At 45.2% G+C, this 26,539-nt stretch overlaps 1 long non-coding RNA gene across 5 annotated transcripts; it reads left to right on the forward strand.

Moving 5' to 3' along the window:
* The first annotated feature begins 321 nt into the window (after positions 1-321).
* LOC106015300 (uncharacterized) lies at positions 322-11,647 on the forward strand. 5 transcript variants are annotated; one of them, XR_002399537.3, is made up of 5 exons: positions 327-541; positions 653-788; positions 1,722-1,831; positions 4,302-8,269; positions 8,926-11,647. It is a non-coding gene; the product is annotated as an uncharacterized lncRNA (long non-coding RNA). The 5 variants fall into 5 exon arrangements; XR_011808564.1 differs by having other exon boundaries at positions 322-788; XR_011808565.1 differs by having other exon boundaries at positions 528-788; positions 4,302-4,933.
* The last annotated feature ends 14,892 nt before the right edge of the window (positions 11,648-26,539 follow it).

Below are 26,539 nucleotides of genomic sequence, written 5' to 3' on the forward strand. Positions count from 1 at the left end.
GAGCTCTGCAAGGGGTTGGTCCCTGTCTGCTGTGAAGTTCATGCTGTCCCCAGACCTTTGGAGACATGGTTGACACGAGATATGTACGTGCAGAGGGAGAAAGAGGGTCGGGAGGACTGAGCATGGTTGTGTTCTGCACCTCCATGGGTGTAGGCCCCTAGGCACGCCAGATAGGAGGGCTGCTTACTCCTCCCCGGCTGGCTCCCCGTTTTCTTTACACTTGGCAGTTTCCCAAGGAGTGGTGGCGTGATTCAGCCGTGAGCAATGGGTCATTGGCTCAGATGAAAAAACTCTTTTGCTCTCGCTGAAAACGTCGCCCACGCAGTTGTACAGCAGCTCAGAGCCACCCGCATCCCTCCTGCCGTGCCCAGGCAGCCTGGAGGGAGCCCACCCCCTCTCCTCTTCCTCCAGGCTTGCTCTGCTCAGCTCTGCCTCTCTTCCTGCTGCTCGTGTGCCTCCTCCCCACCCTACAGAGTGAGAGAGCTCAAATAGGTGCTTGTTGAGGATCCTGCTCATGCCCTTCCCTCTGAGGCTCTGTCAGGTGAAGCCCTTGCCCCTACAAACCACTTCCAACCACTTTCCCATGTCTGGTCCCTCCAAATTGGGCTCAGCTGTCTGTGCAGCTGAACCTAATAGCCTAAACAAAACCTAGGTCTGCCTTCATCTTGTTCACCTCTTACTAAGCTGCTAGACTTGAGAGCATGCTCACCTCAGACTCCAGGGGGACAAAGGGAGAAGAAGGCATGTGTAGGCTTAATCCTGATCCCAGAGTAGGGTACCTGAAAAAGGTAAGAGCAGGGTCCTATCGTAAAACCTTTCTCCGTTCCTTTATTATATTCCGGCTCATCTTTTGGATGTAAAATTAGTGAATGTATAACTGATGTTCTGGGCAGATGCTTTTAGGTCTCTGGCATATTTGCGACCAGGAAAGTGACATGGGTATGAGTTCAAGGGGGACAGAAGCAGGGCCACAGGGTTTCCTCAAAGCAGAGAGAACAATTCTCCTTTTATGTTTTACAATGTGTACTACTATGAACTGGAGGTGCAGGTGTTTAGGGGAATGAAAGAAAATTAATTGAAGCTCAGTTATATTCAGAACTTTCCTCCAGTTTGTCAAATTAGGCAGAAAGTTTTAATAAATGAAAGAAGTGGGTCTGACACATCCCTACTGCTACAGCCAGAGAATTGATAAAGAGCACAGACTGTGTGGTAACTTCTGTGGAAAACCTTCAAACGGCTGACAACTCACATCTGAGCTGATGAATGACTCAAAGAAGAGCTTAGCTTTTGATCTTGCCGCTGTCACCCACGAGGAATCTGATTTCAGATGTGTGTCCTTTGTGATGAAGCAACCTGCAGTGTGCTCCAGCTCTGCACCATTGGGGCTGTGAGCACATCTCCCTGCCGAGCCATTCTGCCTTTCGAGGGAACTTGCATGCACTATGGGGTGGGATTTGGGCAAATCCACCTTTGCCTTGCCTGCATGCTGTGCTTCTGCCCGAGGACCTGTTTGGCACAGGCCTGGGGAGCCAGGGGTGAGAGAATGAGCTGCTGAGCACTGCCCTTAGTCAGTCAGGTCATTATGGCTGGAAAGGCTCCCTCAGCTTTGCTCTCTGTAGCTCAGGGGGATACAAGCTGCCTGTTGGCTTCTCTTCTTCAGGGCATCTCTTTTTCCCTGGATAATATCTGCACTACCACTGTTTCTTTCCACTTGGTTATAGGACAGCTTGGTGGTGAAAAGGCACTGTGAAGGACCTGGATATGGTTGACCTCCCTGTGCTTCTTGAAGCGGTTTCCGTGGGTAGACTGGCTGCTCCCCTCCTCTGGAAAGGCAAGTGATATCTTCTCCTACATCAATGTCTTTGGGTTTCTGAGCACCCCTGTGGGCACACTTGAGACAAAACCCATTATTGACTATTCCTTGACTATCTTTTAGTAGAATCACAGAATGGTTTTGGTTGGAAGGGTCCCCAAATATCGCACAGTTCCAACCCCCTGCCATGGGCAGGCACACCTCCCACCAGACCAGGTTGCTCAAAGACCCATCCAACCTGGCCTTCAACACTTCCAGGGAAAACAGTTCCAGCATCTGTCCCTTGTAGTACAGAATTTCTTCTAAATGTTGTAAATTTATATGGTCCTTACACAGTGGGAGATCAAAAGCTACTGTGACAGCTACTATGCTACTTGTACTATCTGGGTTGGTTGTTGTGAGGATTGTGGGGTGATAGAGGTGCACTTCTACCTGCAGCTCCAGATGTATTTTTTCAAGCATAATAAGCTGCACAGCTGTAGCTTTTTCCCTCCCTTAGTTTTGCTGTTTTCTAGACTCTTGTACAAATTGTTTGTTCCAGGCCTGTTTAAGGGGAAGGTTCCAAACTAAACCAAGCTGCTTTTGCCTGGATGTTTTTTGTATGGCTGCTATTTCCACTCAGCCTGGTTTGTTTCTAGATAAAACTTAGAGTCAAATCTTGCACTGCTCTCCCTTGTGTCGTTACGAAGCCAGCCAATTTTTTTCAAGTGACCACAAAGATGGTGAGAAGCAGGTTAAGCATTTTAGTACTTCCAAAAGAAAGATCAGCAAAGGAAGTTCATAATGAAATACTAATTAGCACATGTTCTTTTGCTAATCAAGTACTTTCATTGCAAAGCCCTTAAAGCAAACAAGTTTAAAATGTTCCCTTAAGTGAAGAGGTCGACTGTAAGATTATTCAGCTGCTATGTTTGCAAGCAAAACACGATCCTTACTTCTAAAAGTGGAGGGGAAAAAAATCCTGAGCAATTTCCCAGTCTGATTAAAAAAAAAAAAAGAGAAAATCACAGCTTTTGAAATTGTGGAGGATTTTTCGGAGGAAGACTTCAAGGCAGCCTTAGAATAAATAACAGCTGCCTGCAACAAAGGGCGTGTGATCCACAGTGACAGGACTGGGTCATGAGTTGCACTGAGTTGTGCCACGTAACTGCGTCTCAGTGGACTGGGCTACGCTAGCAGTGGAAAATTGAGTGGGATGCAATTTGGTGTGCTTCAACTGCTTCAAGCCTGGTTCCACAGCTTTGTTATTCTTAGAGCTGACTCCCCAGGCTGCCTGCACCACCTCTGGTGGCCAAAATTTTTGCCCTTGAATGAAGGGCAGAAGAATTGTCTGTTGAAGAACAAAGCAAAGAGGGCAGGGCAGAGACAGAGGACAGAGTCCAGATGCTGCAAGTACCTGGTGCTGTAGGATGCCTGTGGCCTGTTATTTTCCCAGAGGGGTTCTTCATTTGGGACCAGGGTGGCCTGAGGGTTTAAGGGCCTCATCTGGAACAGATGAGAAGAAAGGGGCCGCTATGTAGGAGTTTGGGGGCTGGTATGTGCAGTTTGGAGAGTACTGCTTCTCCAGGTGCCAATGTGCTGAGCAGAGGTTTCATCCACTTGCTTGGACACTGAGGGCTTGGTGTGCCCTTTCCTGATACCTTCCACAGCTTTGCAGCAGAGATCTAAGATGCCCTTAAACGAGATACACCAGTGCCCCTCGCTGCCATGGGCAGCAGAAGGAGCAGCACAGCACTGTAAAATTCCCTTCTTTTACATAAGCTGAGAAGAGGAGAGATGGAAACACAGGGCCATGGCCATTTTCCTTCCGTCCCAGCTGGAGAGGGTCTCCTCCAGGGAGGTGTCATCACTGCCTCCACCTCCTCGCTGCAGCCCATCCAATGTACCAGAGCACTGCCACAGTACATATTAGCCAATGTCATGCTGTTGTCATACATCAGAGATTCTTCTCTCTTCGGGTCTTGTATTTGCAGATTCTCAGTGTGTTTCATGGTACGTTTTGTGCCCATTGCCTTGCAGAGATGACTCATGTGGTGGAACGTCATGTTTCTCAGTGAGTGATGGCAGTAACTGAATAATCTCAGTGCCTCTGAATGCCAATTTTTTCTCAAACCAGTTTCTATATTGTGTGTAGCTTCCAAGTAGATTGTAATCTGAGTGTTTTTTTCTTAATTCATGCTTGAAGTTCTTAAATCCAGACTCTGAAAAAGATGGAGTCATGGCATGTTTTAAAAATTCAGCTTCAGTTACTGTTTTTGTTTTGCCTGTTTTCTAATTTCTTCCTGGAAGTTAAAGCATTTCAGATACGTTTGAGTGATGATTTATTTAGTAATAGCTCGTCCTTATATTTAAAATGCCACGTGTGACTTTCAGGATGCTATGTAAAACCCAATATGTTCTAAAATTGCTTTTCATGGGTAAGACGTCTTTCTTGTTTTCTTACTTTTTTCCTCCTGTGGGGGCTATTCAATGCATTTTTTCTTTCCAGGGTTTATACGGTGCTCCAGAAATTCACAAAGGAAGAAGATGTCCACATTTCATAAGATTTTATCATCTAATTCTGTACCAGTGAATACTACTCAAAAACAGGTGTCAAGTAGCAAGGGAGATGAATGCAAGTTAGAGTGCGGCATAAGGAGAATATCTCTCTCACAGTTGTACTTAACAGTTTTGAAACCTTCAGCCCATCATTTCACATCTCTGAACTAATGAGAAACTTCTAAATTGAATTTGTACAAAGCAAATCCACCGAGTCAGTGACTTTAATATATCTTGAGTGGCCTGTTGGGAGAGCAGCTGGAGAGGCAGACGGCAGTCTGAGGGGTATTGCACCATTTACCTTCAACATCCAACTGCCAGTGCCTGGGCAAGGCACGGGATTTTGCCTGTGTGTAACATACAGCATGTGGAAAGAAACAGCCTTCTCTAGGGAGTGATGTGAAGTAGGGGCTGAGCTTCTACCCTGCAGTGTCCTGTATTTGCAACAGAGAGAATGCCAGAGGAAGATGCACTGACCCTATAGCTACCCTACAGACACCTCTGCTGTCTTTTACCCCCTTGTGTTGTCCTTTTTCTTGAGGAACGCTGCCTTGTTCAGGCTCTGCAGGTGGAAGGGACTCTGTATGTTCAGGCTTATGCTTATTTACTTTATTTCTGTATCCTTTCTGAGCATGCTCTGAAGTTGTAGCCATTACTTCCATTCTGAACCCAAGTGAGACTTGTGTTTTAGTAAAACGCACCATTTTAGATGGGACATCACAAAAGGAGAATTTACAGTAATCTGCTCTCATGTTTCATTACTCAGCGTGAAATTTATGTACCTGGTTTCCTTATTTTAAGGCATTTGCTTTTAGCTTCCCACCACTGGTACTTAAGTTTTTCTCTGCTTGTTACACTTCTCTCATCTTTCCTTCCTCTCTTTCATGTTCCTTAATTTCTTCTAAAATTGTTCATCCAATTTTTCCCCTTTCTTGCTTTTTGTTGGGTAAGAGCAATCACAAATCAGCATCAAACAGCTGTATGAGTTCCAGCAACTGTTTTTTATCTCTGGAGATTTTAAACATTGTCAGAATATCCTGATAATATGCTGATTGAAATTCCCCTCTGAAGTCTCAATTTTATACATACCGTTGTTTCCCTTGTACCTCTTTGCAGACAGATCCTTAGTGATGTTTTTGTTTAACCCCTGGAGAAGACACAAAATGGAAAACAAGCAAGTAACAAGCATTTCCAAATCCCAGTGCTATAAATCTGTTTTGTTTCCCTTCTGTTTGCAAAAATGGCAAATTATTTATTTTATTATCTGATATCACACCAATAACAAGAGGAGTTTGTTCCATGAAGCCCAATTATGAAAAATTGCCTGAGATAAAATGACTCACAGTGGACCTGTTTTTCAAGGCCCTGTTGCAAAGAAATATTTACCTGCTTGAAATGAGGAGAATTTACATTCGTGCTGGCAGCCAAAAACATCCAATCAGAAGAAAAAAGAGAGATAAAATGCCAGTCATTCCCAGTTGTTTGGACCGTTTTTGTTGATGTATGAAGCCTGGTTTCACCCTAAAAGTGGAAGTTTAGTTGCTTTGGCCAGTGGAGGAGGTCGGGCCATTGGGATGGGTTAGAGGACCCCCTGAAGTCCTTTCCAAACTGTTTTCCTGAAAAGCTGAGGACAGGTTTGTCCATGTTACTCAGACGTTTTCTGTCCAGATGTGAGAAAGAAATGGCTCAGATGGACTTGTTTCTTCTGGGTTTTGCGTTTTCATCATGTAGTAGTAAATTAGCTTAAAAAGCTACTGTCATTCCCCATGTGCGTGCGTGAGCTGTTCGTGGAAGGGAAATGTCAGTAATGTATGTCAGCAATAAGCTTAGTGCCTGACTTATTTTATTCAGTCCTATCCATCTGCAAACGGCCGGATTCCCTCTTGTGCAGCAATACAAAATGGAAGAAGCAGAGGTCAAACTTAGATGTAGCAGAAGATTATGATTTTTTTTTCCGTATTATCACCAGAGATGGATAACATCCTGATGTCTATTTTCTAATACATCCCCAGACCCTTCAGACTTTGGAAATGGCTGATGAAACGTGTGGGTTCATTAGCAGACTTCCATATCAGGCTGGAGATATTCTGAGCAGACGTACGTAGGCATATATACAGAGACAAGTCTATGGAGGGAATGACTAAGTCAGCCTGCAGCCACTTCAAAATGCTCTGTGCCATCCGGACCAGACTCCTGTACCTCCTGCAAACCACAGGGCTGAATTTTCCCTGTCCTGGCTGCTCATGGGTGGATGCTCATGGCTGTGCTGGCTGGGTGCCCTGTGCAGAGGGGGAAGGTGGTTTGCGAGGGCACAAAATTTTTCCTCTCTTGTCTTTTTTCCTCTCCTTTTTGTCAGTCAGTGTGTTCTTGGGAGAAATAAATGCTTTACGGCTGGCTGAAGTGGTTAATGTTGGTGAGTAATAGCAGAGGAATGTGACTATGGCTTACCAGGATGGGCTTCCATGGTGACCAGCGGAGGGGTGGGCTCTGGCAGGAGCACCTTGGTGGGAATCACACACGTATGCATATTTATACGTGGTATATTTGTATGTAGCTCTGTGTGTGCACATGTTGCGGGAAGGTTGTTCGGAAAATGCCTGTGATGGTCGCCTTTGAAGTCAGAAAATTGCCTTTTCTGTCTCCTTTGTATCTTCAAGACCAGCAGCAGATAAATCCCATCCTCCTGAAAAATTCATGTTCACTCCGGGAATTTCTTTGGCCTCTAGGCAGCACATTTAGAAATGTACTTTTAAAAGAAGAGTGAGAAAGACTTGCCGAGCCGTCTCTGAGCCTTGCTGAGGCTCCTGGCCTGAGGTGATCCTCTTCCCCCTGGCTTACCACAACAGCCCAGGCTTTCCGGCTCCGCTCAGGCCAGAGTTTGCCTAGGCTTTGCTGGAGACAAAGCCTTGATGCTTGATGCAGCCCAGCTGGGCTGGCTTGCCACGTGCTGTGGTGTGCTATGTACCTTGTGGTGCCTCTTGGAGATCCACCTGGTCCAAAGGGAGGTGCTGGAGACACCTCCATGGTCTTTGCTAGGTGTGGTGTCAGCAACTCTCACTGTTTGTGGGGGGGCTTCTTTGTGGGGAGTAAGAACGATGAGAAGAACAATTCCTGCTCCAAAAATTGCAGATAGTGAGAATGACAGAAGCCCTGGCTAACAACAGCAAGAGCACGCATCTAACGTAGGAATGTTATTGCCTGAAGCAAATACAAATCTGTGCAGAGAGAAACCAAAATAATGGTGCTTTAGCAATGATTCAGCGCCTCCAGGGTGCCTCTGGGTCTGGAGGGGGCCTGCAGCCCTGGAGGATGTCCTACGGACAGAATGGCTGCAGGGAGCTTAATTTTGGGGATTTCCACCCAGATGAAGCAGCAGAGGTGACTGAGGTGCTGGGGGTTGCACTGCCATGGACAGGCCGATGTCCTCTGCCACACCGAGCCTGCATGAGCTCGTGACAAGGCTGCTACAGGCCACAGATGAAGAGGATTTTCTAGTTTTTGATTTATGGGGAGAACCTCCCTAAGAAAAGCAACTGTCTTCTGTTCTAAAGGTTTCCTCCAACCCAGGGTGCTGGAGTAACTGTCTGGAAACTTCAGCTACCAGGGGATTTTTTTGGGGCAGTCTTATGTGTTACCTGACATAAGTCTGGTTTCAGAGGTGGTGAGCCAGTTTCAGCTGGTCTTTTATTCCATGTATCTTTCCATCCATCAGTCCCTTCTCCCCAGTAAACATCAAGAAAGTTCAGCTCTGATGGAGAGACCTCAAAGACGATGAACTCATGTGGGCATCGTGACACTTACTCTCTGGATAGAGACACGAATTCTTGTCGGTGCACAGTGACAAGTTGCAGTGTGAGCTCAAATATATGTGTAGCTTGGAAGCAGCTAGGCACTTGCTGTCCTTTCTTCTGCTGATAGGTAAGAGTGTGGCCAGATGCTGCTGGAAGTGTGGTGGTAGCTGGAGAGTGCCAACAGGTAGGACACTTCTCTATGGAAAGCCAGGACTTGTTAATTCTGCTGCTTGCTGGAAAGTTGGATGAATTTTACTCTCAAAACAAAAATAATTAGTCTTTAAAAAAACAGAAGACTGGAAAAAAAAAAGATTTATATATAATAACAAGAATATTCTACACTTGTGGCTAAGCTGTTAAGAGGTAATGTGCAAGGCTGTTTTTCTCTTGGAGGCCACAAACTATTATGTGCTCCATTAATTATCAGCCTACTCATTTCCCTTCAGGGGTATCATAAAAGGCTTTCCAGGAGAGAGGTGGGCACTCCATTTTTGCTTTACTTGGGTGGCCAAAAAAGGTCAGAAGCGCTGTGGTGGCATCAGGCAGCTTTTCCTGAGGGACAGCTCAATTTCCACCTCGATGGTTTGCTGCTCTGGGCTGAGGGCAGGGAGAAGTTGTGCTGAGTTGGTAGCAGGGCAGGGGCAGCTGTGGAACCTGCTTTTTTCCTGGTGGGGTCTGCAGGAAAGGGACTCCTGGCTGGCTCTCCACTTGGGATGGTGTGTTTATATTGTATGTATGTTTATATTGTATGTTTATATTTTTTATTTTTTAATTTTTGTCCAGGTGTTTGGGTGCTGTCATGAAACTCGTGCAAGGTGCAGCCAGCCAGCCGCTAACCCTGCAGCTTCACGTTTGGCTGCCGTTAAACACCTCGGCACTGCTATTCGGAGGGGTGAGCCTGTCCTCTCTGGGCCACTGGTGTCAGTGATATCTGTGCAGCTGCCAAGTGGAACAAGCTTCTGGACTGGCTCAAAACTGCCTTAAAAAAGAGTTTCCTTGCAAGCTGACCTGACTGACTGCATGGAAATGCCTGGCAGTGCTAGCACAAGGGAGGCAGTGAGTGTACCCAGCTGGCAAAGGACACTGCAACCCCTTACAGCTATGCTGCTGTCCTGTTGTGGCTTTTTCTGCCTCTGACTCAATGTATTTATCACCAGCCTTTGTCATCTTGGTCCTGCCCTGCCACAGCTGCAGCATGAGCCAGTATCAGATTCACTCGTCTTGGGGCAGGCTGGGAGGAGGGTGATGCTGAGACAGCTGTGTTACATGGGCACACCACCACTGCTGTCTTCTCTCTGCATCTGTACCCACCGCTTTTCTCGTCTCTTTCTTTTTTATCCATGCATCAGCTGCATTAAGCACTTGTTATTCTTGTTATTCCTGGCCATGGTGTCTGGCTTTGTCAGGTCGGAAGGCTGTTGTTCCTCATTCAGATAAATCTAAGTGTTAAAGCCAGATATAAAGAAAACAGTTGGAGCCCTCTTGGGCTGGGGTCCCTCAATTGAAAGAAACATGGGGTTAAACAATTACAAAAAGCTTCTTGCCACTGGTAGGGTTTGAGGAGGGGTTTGTCTGAGGCAGGGTTTCTCTGAAGAGCAGCAGGCTGATGTGCTGGGAGCCCCGCACAAAGAGCTATTGCCATGCTCCCCGATGTTCCCATAAGCAGTCCTACACGTCTGCAGTGATGAGCGCGGTCTGATTCCTGTCTGGCTCATTTCCTCCTCTGTGTAAACTTTACTTTTCATGAATCCTCACGAGTTCCCAAAGTTTGCTTTCCGTGAGAATCCATGTGACCAGAACTGGATTATTTGCCTGTTTGAGAGAAGCAAACACAGCTGGAACAAATTCGTTTTTATTTTTTTTAAATCAGAATGAATATTTGTGAAAATATTTTTGGTTGTGTTCCCTCCGGTATGCCTTTTCTGACTGATACCTTCACAGAACTATAGAAAAACTCCATTTCATTCTTCTGATAAGGCCATTCCATGTCTGAGCTTCTAATTGTGATAAAAAATCTTCTTTGACAGGCCTGCCAATTTAAAAGTCAGCCTCAGTTTATTGAAATGAAAGAAAGGAATTGAACTTCAGCTCTCCCAGAGAATCATTCTTCTCATATCCCGAGCACACATTAGCTCTGGATCTCTGTGGAATACAATAGGAGAGAGGTTATTGAATTGAAGTTTCAAGCACAGAAGCAGATCTCTGGCCAATTACATTGTTGCTGGGGTTGAAATTGGACTAGTCAAAAAAAAAAAAAAAAAAGGATATCAAACTGCAAACCAAAGCAATGCAGAATCAAACATCTTCTGAGATGAAATGCTTCTCTGTCTGGAAAGGTGAGGGAACCGATACTGCGTTTTTTTGTCTTTAATATCTGTCTGTTCTTCCTGCTTTGCTTCCTGACTTTGTCTCCTTTTTGTGCCATAATCTCTATTGAGCGGCTGCTTAGAATTCAGTGATAGCGCCGAGTGTTTGATGTCGCTGGGAGAACTTCAGAGTGCTTCTGCCTTGTAATTACCAGGCTTGCTGAGGGGCAGCTGGGCAGCATATATAGCTGCTCAGCACACGTGCTGCTTCTGGATCTCGTAAGGTCAGCCCCGGGCACTGCCAGCACAGGCCAGAGGAGGACAGGCAGCACGTCAAACATCCCATCCATTGCAGTGAGACCAAGCTTCGTTCCTGAGTTGGTGATGACTCTGTCACACTCCCATTTCTGTTGGGATTTATGCTCTATTCTTCATATGAGACGTCGAGCCGTGATTTGCTTCAAATGTTCAACTCGGTGACAAGTTTTACTACATTTGCTTCCCTTCGCGCCGTACCTTCCCCCAGGCATCCTGTGCACCTCTATGCCAGACACACGTGTGCCATCTGGGAGGCAGCCCGTAGGTGGCCGTGGAGCCCACACGTATAGCGATCAGCTTCAAGATGCCTGCATTAATCATCAGATTGACTCCCTTGTGTTGCGTTTGGGAAGAAAGTCTGAATTGCTTAATTTGTCTAATTATTTACAGTCCTATTTATATCAAGTTTTCTGACACAAATTGTTTCTTCTGATGCAAAGTAAATGACTCAGTTTTTACAGACCTTTGAGTAGGGTGCCATCTGCGTTTCTGTTATCTCAGGAAATTTTCATTTTGCTATTCCATTCACACACCACCACAAATGTGAATTATGTGATGCAAAAAGCCACCATTGGGTCAAAAGTACCAAGATACAGGCAACCTCAATATGCTGAGATAAAATGTTCTTGGGGAAAAGAAAAAAAAAGACTCAATGACTTGCAGAAATGTCTGTAGCTTCAGAGGGTGTTTCTGCTCTTTGTGTCAGACAATGGAGAATTCAGAGCAAGTTGTCTGGAAGTTGTGTTTGTTCATTCAAATGAGAAATGAGATTGTGTCGCTCTAGTTTATACATTGATTGAAAAAAGTAATTTCAAGGTTCTCAGAACATTAACTGCTTTTGGACGTGCCAAGTGCTGAGGACCCAACGTTCACACTACAGACACTTCAAGGAGGTTTACTTTCTTTTAACTGTAGTCTCTTCTCTTGGGCTGAAAGGCCATCAGCAGTTGAAGCCCACCTTCTGGTTTAGCTTCACCCATAGGGAGAGCAGTTTGCTTGGTTCAGTATCATTCAGTGATGTAAATCAAAACAAGGTGAAGCAGAGCCCATCAGGAGACTGCTTCAAAAGCAGCCTCTGTTTCTCTAATGCATCCAGGTATTGCTAGTGATGACAACTGGAAGAAATTTTTCTGTCAAAATCATTTATTTGTGCAACGCAGGAATTCACATGAAATTAAATGATTTAGTGAAAGTCTCTCCTTTCCACAGAGGCTCTTTTCTGTCAAAAAAAATCAACTTATACTGAATATACTGAAAGGACTCAACCTCTGCCTTTCCTGGCAGCCCCAGCCCAGGACATCTTGCACCTCTGTGGGGATGGGGTGGGATGGAGGCTGGGTGGGACATCAGGGTCAGGCACGGGCATGGTCATAGCAAAGCGGCTCAAAGTCCACGTCTTAGAGATATTGGAGACTTCAGCCCCAAAAGCTGGAGGATTTTTGTGGGTGATGGGCACCAGGTAAAGTGTGATGGTGGCAGACTCAGCTTTTTCTGCAGTTTTGTGCTAAAACAGTAAAAAGAATGAGCTGGTAGGCTCCAAGGGAAGTGGCAAGGGTGTAGTTTGGACCTACTGTTTTCTGTGGATTGAGTTACTGTTACTATTTTAGAAGGGAAATTACTTGCCCGGGGCATGCAGAAAGCCTTAAAAGTCAGGGAGCAATGGGAATAAGTTCTTGCACATTTGGTTAATTGAGATGTTTCCCGTGATAGCTAGAAAATAAAACGGATCTTCTGTACAAGTCTAGTCAGCTGGGAAGGCAGTTGATTGAGATTGCTTACCAAAACAGCAAGATTTTGTCTGAAAAAATCATGAAGACAAAAAGGTTGGGTTGTCTGTTTTGATTTCTCACCGCCTGGGTGGTATTCTTCAGTAAGAGGCACTTTTTAGGTAGGAAGGGAACTTTTGTTTTAACGGGGCAGAAAGAGGGAAGCAACTAAAATGTTTTTAGGACTTGGTATACTTTAAAAACACGGGTTACCGTTAGATTTGTTGGAAGCTGGGAGCAATGATGGACAAGGAAACAGGATATGGTGATCTCCTAAATTAGCTCAGCTCCCCTGCATCAGAGTGCAAGTCTTTACCATCAACTATTAGGAGGAATTTACAACCAGGACAAATGGGGCATGCTTATTTCTTTCTGTGTCTTAATTAGTTACGATGACCCCTTCCTAAAGACATTACGGGATCCACAACAGCCTCCCAGCTAGGAAACCTTATCTCATATCCTGAATCCCTGGGGCTGGATGCTGAGCAGATTCATTCAGAGCAATGTTAAATGTGGCACATCCTTGTTTACTCTCTTGGCTTTTCACAGCGCTGGTGGGCATATGCATGGAAGTTTTTCTAATGCAGAAGGGGGGTTAACGAAGAACTTTTGGTCTGGAGTCTTAGGAAAAGTAATAAATTTGGACTTCTTTAGGGCATGGGAAAAGATCTTCCCCATGCAGGACATGAACAAGGTTTCACAATGGGAAAAAAAAAAAGGTATATGGGGGAAAAGGCAGGTATTTCTATTTTCTATATGGCTTTGCTAAAAGGAGCAGTATGCTTGGGTTGTGAGTAGATGTCCCACAGGAAGGGCCACTCCTGGCTCTGTCCAGAAAGACAGAGCTGTGCACTGGCCCGTGCAGTCAATATGTTTAGCAGCTCAGGAGGATTAAAACAAACTCATTGGATTTGTCACTTGCAGAGCTGTACCCAGCAGCCACATTTAATTTCCCAGCTCTCAGTGCCTGTAACCTAATTTCTACATCTGTACGGGGCGTAGGGGGAGCATCGGGCTCGGGAAAATCCTCTGTCAATTGAAACATCACTCAAAGTCTTGGGGCTGCAACAGCAGAGCGAGGCATCAGAGCAGCCGGGTGCTAACACGAGGATCAGCGCTCCATTTCCTTCAGCATGACCTGCTGCACTTCTCTCTGCTTTTGCAAGCGAAGGCTGAGCTGTTATCTCATCCATTGCCCCCTGCCCAGATGTTTCCACCTCCCATGTGTTTTCTGTGCTTGGAGAGGTTTGGGTTCCTTGCCTTGGCTGGCTCTGCTGCCACCCCCCTCACAGCCCTGCCACGTCTCCCAGCTCTGTCTGCGTGCCCGTGCCCCCGGATGCCTCTTCCACTGGGGATTAAGCCTTTTGAATCAATGGAAGCACTTCTCCTCTCCACAGTTATCTCTTAGCCAAGTTAGATTTAATTACTTTAATCATTCCTCAACTCCTTCCAGTCCCTTGAGTCATTGTTGTTTGACTTTTGGGTTTAATTGCTTCCAATTTGTCAATGTTTCCGTGTTGTTTTGTGCTGAAGGCGCGTTCAGATACCTCAGGGCTGGTGAAGCTTTTCATGGTCTTCAAAATGGACGCCTTGGCTAGCCCATGGGTGGATGGGTTGAAGCTAACGAGGAGTTTGGGCTGAATCTAAAATGGTTGCCCAGGATTTTTCTTGAGACCTTCTGGGTGTCCATGCTCCCAGTGGCACCAGGATCAAATCTGAGGCTGCTCTGTGTGCAGATACTGGGAAGTGCTTTGAGTGGATGCTTTGCGTCATCTTATCCCATGTTGCATCGTATCTTCAGGGTTGTTTTTGAATCCTTCAGCCCCAGAGAGATGTAATTTGTTCTGGGTTCCTCTCTTAGCTGCTGTTTTTAGCCCTTGGGGTTGCAGGAAATGTCTTGAAAGTGGAGTCTGATGAGTGCTCCAAGATGAGCAGCACCAAGATGAGTGCTTTGTTCACAAACTCCTTGGTTTGAAACCAATCTTCCAGGCTTCCCAGGGCAAAAAGATGATGGGATCTCACTCCGGATTTTCAATACCTTTCCTTGTCATTTCTCCCCAAATGGTGTATTAAAATGCAGTTCCAGCCTACACAGCAAGGATGGGATCACTTAATGTGTAGGAAGAGGCATGTCTATGAGAACAGGGAGGACATGGAGTGAACATTTCTTTTTTTTATATTTCTTTCCTTGCATCTTTTAATTTATTAAATATTAATATTTTATTGCATCTGGAAATTGACATTAGGTAGAAGAAATAGAATCAATTTTTAATAAATATGAGCAATAAATAAAACATTTAATAAATTATGCATAGCAAAAGATTACTGAAAGATTAAATAATGATCTTGTATACATACTCAAGCTATTATTTATTAATAGCTTTTTTTTCAGCGCAGCATTTATGACACTCGGGGAAAGTAGTTTTACCTGAAAAGTAAGCCAGGAGTGAGGGGAGCTGCAAGTTCTCATCTTTGCACCTCAGTGACTTTCAGATCAAATATTTCACGTTGAAGAGGAAAGAATATATTTTTTTCTCTTTGTCTCAGCCCTGGAAACTCTGTGTGTCCCAAACCTCAGTTTTTATCTCCTGCTAGCTGCCAGTAACCGTTTTTTATAAGCTAACCCTAATGATCCTGCTACTCTCTCCTAGAACATGTATCATATTAAAATTCAGGAAAGCCTGATGAAAAAGGCAGTGGCAGTCAGTTTAGTACCTATGGATTTTTGTTTTTCAGCTCTCTCTATATGCTACTTTTTCTGATACCACCTTTTCATGCTTAGGGATGCAGGTGGTAGCATCAAACCATTTGCATCAGATGTGTCTCCCCGTGGGTGAAACTGTCACAAGGCAATAAATATACTAGGGCTGACCAACGTATTTGCAACTAAACTTGTTTCTCACTGCCAAGTTCTGGCTTTCAGCAAATGCAGTTCAGTAGAAAACCAAAACCAAAAATGTTTTCTGCAGTACAGAAAGAGTTTTGCCTTCTAAAATCAAAACAGTTTTAAATCAGATTTTTAAATTTATTAATGAATATCTGATACACAATATGCACAAATGTAATTTTTTTCTTTTTTAGTTTTAACATATGTAGTTTTTTCAACAGTGATCAAAGGAGTGGGAGTTAAAAAATCCTTTTTTTTTTTTTCATTTTTTCCCCCAGGGTAAATTGTGTGTCAAGAAATTGTGTATCTTTTTAACAAATTTTTCAGATTCAAACTGCTCAACTGTGTGTCTCCTTCCACGTCTCGCTGTGGTGCTCGGCACTGGCAGAACAGTCTGGAGCAGCAGATTGGGGCCTGCTTTGGGCCTCCCAGAAAGTGGCCGTGTCTGCTGGCAGTCTGGCACCTCCTTTCCTTCCACTCAGAATTAGCCCTGGTGATAAATATAACTACTAATTATATTTTAACCTACATATTTTTTTTTTCTTTCCCTATATATTCCTTATTAGAGTGTTTAATTGGCAGTGGAAGTCTTAAAGGAAATTTTTTAATATATACTCCAAGCGCAAACACCTAGTGATCTGTAATAGTACCTTGATATCTCAGTGAAAAAAAGGTAAATAATGCAAGGACAGCCAGTGGCCAAACCTGACCAGGCTGTTTGCAAAGGACAGCAAGCCAGGCGTAGTTTTTTTTGTGATGCTGGGGCAAAAAGATGTTCCTGGTCACTGAGCACATCCTCCTATTCCACCCCAAGGAGGGCTTCCCTTTAGCATATTGCAAACAGAAAATAAAAGGCTGGTCCCACTGTGCATGGTCTCATGCACACTTCAATTACAGTGTGATGTAAAGGAGGGGAGAGGATTAAAAGCATAAAATCAGATTATGCCTGGGTGCAGCACTATGCAAGGGGAGACAGAGAGATTGGACCCTGCGCCAGAAGCTCGTCCTGTTAGCGATGCTGGCTGCCCAGAAAGCTCCCTGCAGTCTTTTTTGTTCCCATCCTGTTATTACGATCCTGAAGGAAACCAAACTAATAACAAAGCATTTTTTTTAGAGAGAGAAAGAGATTATTTTCTAGCCAGTTCAGGTTCCACATTGCTGGTGTCACTGAGCACACAGCTCACATCAAGATGAATCAGACAGCTGGGAGCCACAGCCCTGCTGCTCACACCAGGCAGCTTCAATAATGCTGCTTCTGGGGGGAAAGGTGGAGGACACGTAGGTGTACCCCTCGTCGTGATGCTTTTTTCCCTCGGTACTGCTCATGCTCAGCACGGATCCATCCCCAGCAGGTGCCTGTCAGTGCACGTGATGGGCAGAGCAGCAGCGAGTTGCTCGAGTCTGCCTGTCATTTACTTCGTGCTGTAAGATTTGGTGTCTGCTCCGTGAGTGAGCACGCCAAAACGCAAGTCCTGAGGGCCATCTTCCTGATCTTGGGACAACCTTTGTCTGTACCTAAGTGTGAATTTAGTCAATGAGTCTTATTTTTGCTGTGGTGAGTCCCAGCTCCTGTGAGCAGCTGGAAGGGGTGGAGAGCCTTCTGGTGTCCCTCTGAGCTGTTTTGTGTTTCTGCACCTTGGGAGGTGTAGAAACTGAAGGGATCTCAACAGCTTGAGACCTCATAATTAAGAATAAAAAGCTTCAAATGCTGATCTGGTTCTGTATGGTCTGGAGAACCCAGAATGTGGGTTTCTTGTGAAGATTGCCCAAAACACCTCTCCTTCCCCTTCATACAGATGTCAAGTTAGTATTTTCAAGAGGGCAGTGACACGTGGGCTGTGAAACACACCTAAGGCCGTACAAAAGGCAGGGCAGAGCATCACTCTGCCATGAAAGCAGGCCTCCCGGGCCTCCTTCATTGGCAACAGGTGGTGGTACATCAGCAAGGCCTCCCCTCTTCACCGGGTGCTGCTCCCCTCCACCTTTTTGGGTTGGGTCTGGTGGGGCAGCCTTTCAGGCTTATTCCTGGGAAAACAAACCTGTTGCAGGCCTTTCTTTGTGATGCTGGCACAACTCAATTTCCTCCCCTGCCCACTGGGCCGCTTGGTGATTAGGGAGGGCCTTGTAGGGGTGAGGCTGGGAGAACTGAGAGGACCTGGGGGTTTGCAAGCCCCTTTCGGTTTTAAGGGATCTTGAAAGGGATTTACCTCAACACCCGGAGGTTTCCACTGGGAACAGTCGTGTTATTAGGTTGCAGACATATGTTGCAGATGACATTTAGAGGAGAGACGGAAGGGAGGTGTTTAAAACCTCTCTTGCACTTTCCATTTTATTTTCCATCTATACGTGAAAGAATTATATATATAGATGCAACGTGAGATGCAGGTGAAATGACAAAACTGGCAACTCCACAATGACTATTTAGATTACCAACTGCATTTTTAAACTCTTGGCAGATATCATCTTGCATTATTGTCTATAATATAATAGTTAATTCCCCAGGGTGGATCTTTCCATAGGAAGTACTGACAGCAGTAGCTGAAGCGATGACATTTGCTAAGCCTTTACCCTCTCACATTGAAAAACAGAAGTTAAAAGGGTGATGTGGGAGAGCATAAACAAGCGTGTTTATTTGTGCCTGCGTAGGTTCAAAGAGAAAGGGGAGACAGTAGCTGTGTGTGTGAGAACTGCTTCAAAAACATGGGGTGAGATTTTAGCCTCAGTTAGGGCTCTCTGACTTTGACTTGAGTTGGAGAAGGACTTTGCTGCTGGTGTGACACAGATCACCAGTGAGAGGGAGAAATCATGTTTATCATGTTTGCCTTTACTTGTCAGCCTGCTCCAATATGAAAGCAAATTTTCCCTAGGAAAAGTACTTGGGGACCAATGGCAGTAACTTCTCTCGCAGTTCAAAAGATTTATTTATTTACTTAGTTTATTTTATATTTACTAGCTACGATAACTTTGCAAAGCAGTGTGATTCTTGAAGACCATACAACTTTGGAGATAAAAAAAAAAAAAAGAAAAAGAAGTGCAGATAAATATAAGTCTAGGTTTAAGTCTTGGTGAGTAATACTGGGTGTAGAAAGCTCAAGGATACAAGCTGTCAAATTTTGCATGAGGGGGTTAAATCATTCATGCATTGAATCAGTAAATGAGGTTACAATGCCAAGAACACATTAACCTTTGCATAAGAAATATAATGAAAGGTTATTAAATTTTTTTCCTGGATTCCTTCAAGCATAAAACAACTCAGCAGCTTTTTAAAACTCCAGCTTTGTGAGGAGATGCTAAAGTTTGCCCTGCTGGTAGCTACCAAATTGTCATGAGAATGATCTGGAAAATTTTCAGAGGTGACTGCTGGTTATGACACACGGATATTGAATCCTTCTCAAGGCCAAAGTGTTTGGAGGGACTTCCAGGGCTGGGTGGAAGTCATGCCTGAAAACCATGGACAGAAATCCTTTCATGGCTAGGGCTGGGGATCCAGCCAGCTTTAGTGACTGATCGTGGAAAGTTAACATCTGGGCAGCAGTGCTGTGGCCACAACACAGCCATGCTGTGCTTGGAGAACCAGCAGGGTGGTTTGCAGTCATTTAGTTAAAGCTCCTGTCACTTGGCCAGGCAATGCTGATGGGAAGGAGAGGAGAAAGAGCCTCTTAGTTTTCCTTCCCTCCTATTTGTAAGTCTGGACCTGGTGACCTGCATAAAATTCACTTTGTGATGGTTCAAGTGTCCACTGGATATGAGCAGCAGAGGGGAGAGGTCAGGATTCTGTTTTCAGTGAAATACCACAACATTTTAAGCATTTCTGTTTCCAACTCTTCCTCCCTTCCTTCCTTCCTCTCTCTTGTCTTGTCTGCTTTGAATGTCAGCACTGAATTTTCATTCAGGTCTGAAATGTCCATGGCCCACCACGACCAGGGGTTCAGCCTGGGTCATGTCACGGTGTCCTCGCAGTTAGCAATTACATGGGAGATGAAGAGCCAGAAGGAAGAGAAAAAGAAGAGAAATAAAGGTGTGAGGAACGTTCAGATAGGCTATAGGAGTGGAGGGAAGTGCCGGGCTGTTGCTGCAGGTGCACGATCTTTTCTGTACCTCTTTTCTGTACCTTCTCCCGAGCAGTGACAGCTGTGTTTGCACAGTGACACGAAGGGCTTGCCTACGGGAGGGCAAAACATGTGCGAGTACACACTGCTGCTCCTGTCCGAGGCCGCTAAGCCCATTAGATAACACTGTTTCTGCAATAAACCCCGATCAGCCAGCTGTGCCTTAAGGAGCTTTACCCTCCGCTCGCAGCGAGTGCTGCTGGTGGGCGGGAGCCCTTCCCTTCCCTGGGCTGGGATCAGGCATCTGGATGCCTGATCCAGATGTCCACAGCTGGAGCCCAAACTAACGGCGCTGTTTGCGTGGCTGTCGTGCTCCAGGCTTTGCCTAGATCGCGGTGGTGATTTCTCCCATCACCTTTTTTTTTTTTTTTTTGAAGGAGAAACATCCTTAAGTTAAATGTTTTTTTTTGTGCGGTGAGTTTCAGGTTCTCTTTTTGTTCTGTTTCTATTTGTAGCACCGATGTGGGCACCATTAAATTATAAAAGAAGCAAGGTTTAGAAATGGAAGGACTTTTAATGTGCTAAGAGAAGGGTACTTTGCTGGTAATAGTTCTGAAGAGCCTACCACTTGTCTGAGTTACACAGAGAAAAATAAATTGCTACCGTAAAATGCGGAAGGTTAAAAGGTGCTTTTTGTCCAGAAATAAGATTCACATAAGGGAATATTATGCCTCAGCTGTCTGTGCCAAGTCTTTGTCCTCGTATTCATTTCACTGAGGGATGAGACATTAGCTGGTGAACCTGAGCCTGGAGACTTTGCCAGTCTCATCCATCAGCAGCAGCAGATGGGGTGAGACCAGCCCAGTAATGCTGTTTGCAGCCTTAGGATGTGCACCCTGGCACCTGGGCTGGGTTTCAGTCTGGGGCTGAGCAGGAGCTTGCAGGGGATGTCTACATCCTCGTGATGGTTGGTGGTTTATTTTTGGATGTAGTGGCCCCACCACTGGCTCTACACAAGCTGTGGCGAGCCCTGAAAATACTTAGTGTCTGTAGGCACCTATTCTGGTATCCATGTTCTCTATGAAGCCCCCTTTTGGGATACACGGGTGATGATGATGGCATGGGCAGGAGCTGGCTTCTCAGCTCACCGCTCAGATGTTGAGGGATGGTTTTTGTCCTTTTTGTCTCCAGAGGTGGAAGTCGAAGCACTCTGAGTTTGCACAGCTGGTGGCAGAAACTCAGCGTGCACAGTACGTGGGTCTCTGCTCTCTTGTCTTGCAACAGACTAATTGGTGCAGTCAGGATATTCAGATATCTTGGCAGAGGTTTTAAATGGAGAGGGAGTTAGCAGCTGAATTAGCCCATGGATAATTATACATAGCAATCCCAACATATAGTTTGCTTTGGGAATCAAACGCCACCTGTGGGAAGGAGAGAAGGCCAACTGGAAAGGAAGACAGACACGCAGCCAGGCAGCAATTTGGACAATGGATGAGACAATTCAGGTGAAATCAAGCAATATCAGTCAAAATACTTCCGAAATCCCCAGTGAAGTTAGCGTGATTCATAGCTGATGAAGACGGCAGAGAGCGAGGTTCCAGCCCACCCTCTGTGCGGGTGCAGAGCTCAGCTGAGCGCAGCGTGTGCCGCACGCCTTCCTCTCTGCTGCCTCTTGCACCAGGAGCAGCTTCCAGAGCAGCTACATGAAGGAGTCTGTGTTTTTTTTTTTTTCCTGGCAGTGAGTATACAGGTGGGAAGGATAGAAAGGGAGGTATGGAACCCGTTATTGTGAAAAGTTTCTCAAAAACCTTAGATGTCTGCAGCTTGCGTGTGAGTCTTCATGCTCTTTATTCTGCTGGAATTGATAAGTGTTGACCCGAAATGGCTACACTTCCAACTCCAAAGTTGTTCTCCCCAGTAGGAAAGTACACACGCCAATTATCTGCCTCTGAGGAAGCTGGAGGAATAGCTGTGGGTACAAAACCTCTGCTGCACAGTCAGTGAGAGCGATCACAAGTGGCAAGTAGAATGAAAGGACATCAAAGTCCCCGATGCAAGGACTGAAGCTCAGTAGCTGTGCAGGGCTCTTCAAAATGCTTCCGAGCTTTTCAGAAATGCTTCAGAAGACTGACAGTTTCAACCAGCATGCTGTGTTTTTTTTTTTTTTTTGGATTCATAGCTTGTGATCAACATTAGGGAAACACAAAAGACGTCCCATCTTTAATATTATTCATAGACAGACCGGCAAGGCTGAAGGACTAGGCAGAAGAGTAAATTTGTGTGTTAGCTTTTGCATCAGTGTGAGGCTGAAACATCTTTCTTCTTTTGAGCCCTCATCAGCACAGCATCCAAGTGCCTCTGAAGCATTAGTGAATATATCCTCAAAGAAGCACTCTAATCTTCTGCTGCAGGTGGGGAACTGAGGGAAAGAGGCTCGGTGATTTAACAAAGGTCATGCAGGCAGCTGATGTAAATCCTGGAATTGAAGCTTGGATTAGCTAAGGACCATTAGCACATCTACATTATTGTGTTAGCTCGGCTGGGAATACGCTTCTGAGTGAATCTCCTGCTTCTCCCACCTCTGGGGACTTGGCTGTGGTAAGGGGTTGGTGTTGGGTCTCATGGACTGTATTTCTTTCTCATGGACCAAGCCAGAGGCATGTCCTCCTGCTGTTGGGGGGCGTTCAGTCCTCAGGACCAGAATAAAACACTCCAGACGTGAACGTGCTCCTCTTGTGTGTGCAGTTTGCTGATGGAGACAGCCTCCGCGGCCCCCAGTGCCAACTGCGTAAGTGCAAGCTCAGTCTTTGAGGATGAAAGGCGAGGCAGGCGTAATGAAATCACTGTGAAATACACCAGTTCTCCCTCGGCTAACAGCTGGTTATTGGAAGCACAGTTTGTCCCCTGCTTTTGATCTTGCTGAGAGATCACCAGCAAGCGAGTCTGCAGCCAGAGCGTGCCAGGGCTGCTCCTGCCAGAGCACGGGCTTTCTGTTAGCAGCTACGCAGGACCCGCTCATCTGGTGAATTTACTTGAGCAGAGCTTAAACCACAAAGTACGTAAATGAAATTAGAGTATGTTTCCTGGGTAAATGCCGTTTAATCAATATGGAAACCAAAGCTCTGGCAAGTTAATAGCTGATTTGCTTCGGGTGGCCTGGAGCTGAAGTCAGGAAGTCTGGGCTTTAGCCATGCTTCTGACTGAATATTTGGCTAAAAGGAACCAAACCAAGCTCTATACATGGAAAGTATGATATATTCTTGTGTTTTTAGCATGTTTTACCCAGATATGGTATGCTAGATACCTAGGTATGATATACTAGATCCTGGACAAAAGAAAAGTAATATTTCACCCATCTCCTTGATGTTGCCTTCTTACATTCTGTTGAATGAATGGTGAATAAAAAAAAACTAATTACAAAAGTGGATTGCATAACAGCAGCACTGCTCTGTGATGGCGCAGGGCTGTCAGACAGCATCCTGAGCAGCTCTTCTTTTTGTCCAGGAGCAGAGGGGAGAATAATTAGCTGCCATCAGGCTGGATTTGAGCTCTTCTGGGAGCAGCTGCTTTACTCGTCCAGCTCACCAAGATTTCTCCATTTGTAATGGGACTGTTTGATCAGGGAAATGGCTGATGTACGTTTGCTAGGCAGCTCCTGCAAAGAAATGCGATAGGCTTCCTAGTGCCAAAGGGACTATTTTCTGCAGCCGAAATGCCAGCATAACAAAGGGATCAAGATTTCCAAAGCCAGACTGTGAAATTAAGGCCTCACTGACATCCTTGGCAAGGTTCCTGCTGACTTCAGGAAAACTGAATTTCGCCCAAATCTTTCAATACAAATGGGAACTTCTTGAGCAAAAGGCATTTAATACTGGCTGTGCCTATGCTGAGTGGACTTTCAGATCATGAGATTATGTTCTTTGTTTGTCTGTCAGCGGCTGCTTTAATTTGTGTCCACACCTTCAATTTTATTGTGATTTAAGCCTGTCCACAGAGCTGTGTTAATAACGTTGCTGGGAGTGAAGCCATGGGAAGTACGTACATCTGCCTGAAAGGCTCCTTATAACACACTGAAAAGCTGTGCCCGGCGATGCAAAGTACTGGTGCAGTGCAAACATGCTCTGCTGGCTCACAATTACCCAACAAGTGCTGACAAACACGTGTTTAGACAAGGAGGATGAGTACCGGGCTGGGGATCCTCTGCCCTTTTGCTGCTAACATGAGGTCAGAGTATGAGAAACCCTTCTGTGCACTGGCAGATCTGATGGAGGTGCCCTTGTGGGTCCTTCCAGAGCCAAACCTGAGTGAACAGGGCAGACTGGCAGTTGGAGACTTAGTCCCCTTACTAAGTTCTCAGCCAATTGTCCTATTGAATTTATGTGAGAACTTAACACTAAGACGTTAGCTTTCAGCTGGCCCCGCAGTATGTTACCTGTCAGTGCACAGAGATGTTGCTGCAGACAGCCCCAGTGCACGAGTTGTTGCATTACCCCTGAACAAATGTGCAAACTCTGACTAGAGGAGAGCACAGATGTGGTGCCCACTTGTTTTTGCTTTAATTTTTGCTGCCAGTCAAAGCTAATCTAGTTTGCAGAAGCCTGCTGAGTGCAGAGGTGTGCGTTACTGTAGGGCTCGTACATTGTTACAGGGGCTCCAGCCTCTCCAGCAGTGCCTCCGGAATCATCCTGTGTTACAAGCTGTCTTTGATATGTGATGAGCAGCATATTCCGCCGCACCTTTTCAAGTCAGGGAACATTCTTTCAAATTTTGACAAAGGGGTAGGAGGGAAGTGCGAAAATATTGACTAGAACTACTTGAAGTCCTCCTTAGTCACAAGCTTTATAATGAGGTGACAAGAAAGCACAAAATATTTAGTCAGCTCCGTGCTCGTGTCCAAGTACCACGGCACTTGGGACTGAGCAATGACCAAGGCAACGTGCTCTTGTCATGGAGTTTGGTTTGTGTTTTCATTAGGTATGATGGTTACATGAGATTTTTCATTAAAAAAATGGGATTTTTCATTAGTGATGATGCACCAGGTCTCCTGCTTTTCTTATTCACCAGGTCTCTTGCTTTTCTGAGGCAGCTTTGCCTTCCTCTCAGGCAGAAGCCCTGTAGTGGGATTGTTGACCAGCACCTCATGTTGGCAGTCTCTGAATGCTGCCATCCGTCACCATCACACAGAGGGACACGGCTGTAACCATTTCATCAGTGCCTGGCTCCATCTGCACTCCACGCCAGATACAAAAAGCTGGGCCGTGAGGGTTAACGCAGGCGTGCCGCGGGGTATTTTGAACAGAAGCAAATCTTACCTTCCTGAAGTCAGCAAGGCTGTTTTTGAAGATTTCAAGCATGAAATGCCAAGGATCTTATCTTTCCTGCTAGTTCTGAACAATACCAGCACAGGTCAGACAAAGCGAAAGGAGAATAACAAAGATGATTCATTGGTAAAGGCACTGCAACAGCCTAAATTTAAATCCCCTTACTAGCTTCAAATTAAGGATTTCAGATATTCAGATCATTAATTGGTCTTGAAAATAATGTGTAAAGTAAAAGCTTAGAAAATTATCTTATTTACTTACAATGACATTCATATTGCCTTTAAGCTTCTTGAAAATTAGCCCACATTTTGAAGAGAAATTGTGAAATTGTGCTGATTTTCACTTGAAAAACAGAATCCTTAAAAAACATTGATTGCCTCATTTTCATTCAAAAATGGCTCTCCCTGTGAATGAAAGCCAGTTTCAAATGGAGTGTTCTGAAACATTAGAGTAATTATTGACATGAGAAAATAAATATTCCCATATTGAAACGTAAACATGAAAGAGGAGCATTCATCCTTCCTCATGAAATAACGTAGCACGCTCTTGCATGGCAATTGGCTGCACCAGCCAGCGGTAAGACCACACTCACAGAGATTCATCTTTGTGGAATATTTTTTAAAGCTGTTAGCTCCATAGCAAACTCGAAAGTGCAGGGTGTGGAGTGCGGGAGGGGTGGGTTTGTAAAGGCAGCATGTACACAGCGTGTATTTTTGCCTCTGTGCAGGAACTCTGCAGCATGTGTTCAGTGGGCTGCAAAATCACTCAACAAAAACATGATTTCTTTTTTCTTACATTTTGGGAAGCGATGCTACTCCCTTTAGTCTGAATGTGGAAACTGTGCTTATCCTACTGAAATTGTACTCTCTAGACCTTTCAAATGCATGAATCATATCCACATATGGGGTATCTGCCTCAGCACAGTTTCACTTCATTAATAGCTTCGTTATCTTGCTAGCACGTGGACTTTTTTTGGCGTTAAAGCAAGACAGGAGTCACGGTTCTTCTGTCAAACCTGTCTGAGTTCTCCGCTCGACTCAAGTCATTCACTCATTTTGGACTCCTAAGGTGACACAGAGCCAGGACAGAGGGGGCCAGAGCCCCTGTTGTGGGGACAGGGTTAATCACAGATCATCTGGAGACATTCCTTATGCAGCTGGAGGTAGCACAGGGATCAAGGCTGGATAGAGGGGCTCCCGCGGGTGCCCTAATGCTGGAGAGGGATTTACCTGCAGAGCTTGCACCATTTCAAGCACCCAAGACACTCATCTTTACTCAAAAATATTTTTATTTATGTATATTTGGAAAGGAAATTCAATGGGATTTTTTTTTTCCATCTGGTTAAAATGAAGCCATTTTGTAGGACCGTACTAACCTTGATTTGAACTTGTGGGGTCCGGAGCAGGATCTCTGCTTAAGATAGGGACAGCCAAGCAGCTAGGGATTTCTGTGGACCCAGCTCTCTGCTTCAACCTGCTGATGATTGTCATCTGTTGATGACTTGACTCTAGGTCTTCCGTGTCTTAGGTTGGACACCTGGAATGGGTGGCTACTGAGGACTCAGAGGGACTGTCTGAGCTTCTCTGTGTGTTGGAGGTTAATTTATTGCAATAAAAAAAGCAAGAAGTCTCAAGTTTGCCCCAATATGGAAGAGGTCTGAGTGCTGCTCATTTCCTTCAGAAACTGGAACTTTATTTCCTGGGCACCTTTAGTGCTTCCAGGCTCTTCAGTTTGGAATTTCATAACGTCA

Source organism: Anas platyrhynchos, chromosome 3, assembly GCF_047663525.1.
Source record: "Anas platyrhynchos isolate ZD024472 breed Pekin duck chromosome 3, IASCAAS_PekinDuck_T2T, whole genome shotgun sequence".
NCBI classification, from domain to species: Eukaryota; Metazoa; Chordata; class Aves; order Anseriformes; family Anatidae; genus Anas; species Anas platyrhynchos.